General features: G+C 35.0%; 1 long non-coding RNA gene across 1 annotated transcript; it reads left to right on the forward strand.

Annotated features, from left to right (window-relative positions):
• The first annotated feature begins 1,266 nt into the window (after positions 1–1,266).
• Positions 1,267–2,064, forward strand: LOC127526066 (uncharacterized). Its single transcript, XR_007933686.1, has 3 exons — positions 1,267–1,529; positions 1,617–1,876; positions 1,970–2,064. It is a non-coding gene; the product is annotated as an uncharacterized LOC127526066 (long non-coding RNA).
• The last annotated feature ends 956 nt before the right edge of the window (positions 2,065–3,020 follow it).

Below are 3,020 nucleotides of genomic sequence, written 5' to 3' on the forward strand. Positions count from 1 at the left end.
CTTAAAATGAAAACTTATAAAAATTTGTAAATTTAGCACTTGAGTTGGAAATGACTGCCGGTAATTGTGCAGATGACGTCCCAATATGAATGAATTACTGGTCTTCTCTGTTGCTTTCAAGTTGCAAATGTTACAGAAAATCTTCTAGGGACTCTTTCACGTGAAGATCTGAACATTTCCTTCAAAGAAAACCTCATGGCCAGCAGTACATCAAGAGGTCAGCATTATTTATTTATTTTAAGAAATATTGTTGAGCAAACAATGTAGTTATTATCACTTTTACTATGTTCTTTTTGTTGAGATTAAAGGCTTCTGTAGCAACTTTTATGTCAGAAGTGTCCATGTCCTGATGATATTTGAGATCAAGCAGGGGAGAAATATAAATGATAATAGGGAAAAGGAGGACGTTTATGATATGAAAGTGATGGCAACATAAATATATATTTATAGATGTGGAAATTTGAAGAGTAGAAACTTGGGCTTGGTCCTTCTCAATTAAAATTTTCCATAATTCAATGAAAGCAGTTTGAAATGTCACCTGAGCACAGGGCAGCTCATGCATCCATCAAGGCTGTTGCCCCAACATGTTCACCTCACCATATGAATCTTTGTATAAACACATTTATGTATGTTTTTCATTTATACAAAGTCTATATTAATTTACAAATGTTTTGATAAACTTTATCATGGCGCCAGAGAATGATAGCGTGTTACATGTTAATTAATTAGCACACAGAAGTAAGAATTTCACAGTACTCATGTAGCACTTATTTAGTTCAATACAACATACTGTGAAAATGCTCCATATCAATAGATATCTGAGCACATATTGTTTCTGTGTTTTATCAGGAAGTAAAGATTATGACTACTATCTTGTTTTTAGTTACCTAAAAATTTTAACAATGAAAATATAAGCAGTCAGATATTTGAGCAATGCTATCTTTGATTACAAATTTCATTTATGTTAAATAAAAGTAAATATTTCCATTTATGTCAAGCTTCATCAAATTTTATAATTCATAAACAGTTTATTGATAACTGGTGTCTATTTTCAATGTCCTCTTCCTGTATTTTTTTTAACAGGAGCTGCAGTTTTCTGTGCAGCAAGATAACTTACAAGACAGCTGCACATCTCCCTCCTCTTCTTAATGCAAAACTCAAAAAAATGCTAGTCTTTCACCTACCCATCAATCCAGTGAGCAAGGATGTTCCAGAAAACTTTTAAGAGAAGCCAGCCCATCTTAAATCATTCAACTACCAAGCCCTGAATACATACTTCATAGTGACAGTGAGTTGGAGCAGGTCAAAAAATACTGCGGCGCATAGGGAAAGAGGAGCATTGTATTCTTTCAAAGGATCTGCGCTGTAGATTAATTAGAAATACAGTGACCAACATAGTGCCCATACTGAGGACAACAACAAAGGAAGACAAATATACCCCCAAACATGAGGGTTCTTCAATGGCAAAACGTATAGTCAAGTATTATCCAAAGCTATATGCAGCTGAAGATCAAAATTCATGGGTGAGTGTAACTAGTTTTTATTGGGGATTTCGACTGAGTAGTCACACCTTGTATTCACTTGCACACTTTTAAAAGAGTATAATCTCATTACAGGAACCTGTGTTTAAACAATTCCTGAAAAGGCTACAGAATATCTGCACACCTCAGAAGCGACAGGATTGTATGCCTCAAATAAATAAAGAGATGTCTCAGCGTCACCACTGACAAGCCTGATGCTGCTGAAGTCGAGAATTCAGGCAAGGCCGATTCCACTGCATCTTCGGGGAATTCTATTGCTTCAGCGATGCTTGTTAACGTGTCACCTTCTAGTCGTACCCAAGAAGTTACAGCAGAGAAAGAATGTGAACCATCTGGTAAGTGCACAATAGAGATGGTCATATCCCATCTTAGTTCAGACTGTTTAGAAAAACAACTGATTGGATTATTCATTTATATGTTTTTTGCAGCTGTTGACACAATAGTTGACAGCCACTAAATACAGGCCAGGCACTACAAAACACTACAGGACCTTTACAAGAAGCCAAAGCCAAATAAATTTGCAGTTACCTCGCTCCTTGATCATGAATTTAATGCACAGAGGTCATTTACAGATTCTATGGGAGTCTTACCCATGCTTGAAAGAACTGGATCATGTACAGTAAGTACATAAAACACAGACATTTGACTGAAATATTTTTGAAAATGGTTTCTTAAAACAAAATATGTGCTGACTTTGAAGAGTGTGCTTATTTTATAGGTAATGGATCAAATGCATTGTATTCTTAGTTGAAATAATCTTAACTACATCACAGAAGTTAAGAGCAGATGGATCAGTTTTCATGGAAAAGCACAGTTTTATGGAGTAATGAAGAAGATCCTGAAGCCTCCACATATGCACGGTGAAGGTAACACTTGTCATGCATATTTTATTCAAACTCATTTTATAGTTAGTTATGTACTTTACTCAGTGTTGTAGCATGATAGGCCTAAATGAAAGTCAAATTGAAGTTGTTTATGATATTTTGCAGTTGATGCTCAAAGGGTTGCACTTTTTTATGCCATTTTTTCCATAAAGACCAAGTCTATACTATAGTAAGCCAAACTTTGAGAAATTTTCATGCAAAATATTATTACTGCTCTCTTTGCCAGTAACTATTGATTTGTGAATTCCAGGTTCCCTTTTCTTCATTGTATTAGAAAGTTGTACTGTGTTATTCTGAAATAAATTTTTCCCTTTAATTATGTTTTTAAAAAGCCATTTATTAGCATTGTAAATAGTTTTGTCTAGCATCTTTTTAAGACACAACAGAATAATAAACTGACTGACACTATCCTTTATTAGGTATAAATAATGAAGCAATATTTTAAAGAATACTTAAAACTTTAAATATCCATATTACTAAACGAGAATGGTAAACCAGATATGGACGCAGGGACCTGTCCGTGGACGCAAAAGACATAGTGCGCAGGCGCCACACAAAGCACCCCCTCCAACGAGAATGGTAAACCGGATATGCC

The sequence above is a fragment of the Erpetoichthys calabaricus genome, chromosome 16 (genome assembly GCF_900747795.2).
Source record: "Erpetoichthys calabaricus chromosome 16, fErpCal1.3, whole genome shotgun sequence".
In the NCBI taxonomy this organism is placed as follows: domain Eukaryota; kingdom Metazoa; phylum Chordata; class Cladistia; order Polypteriformes; family Polypteridae; genus Erpetoichthys; species Erpetoichthys calabaricus.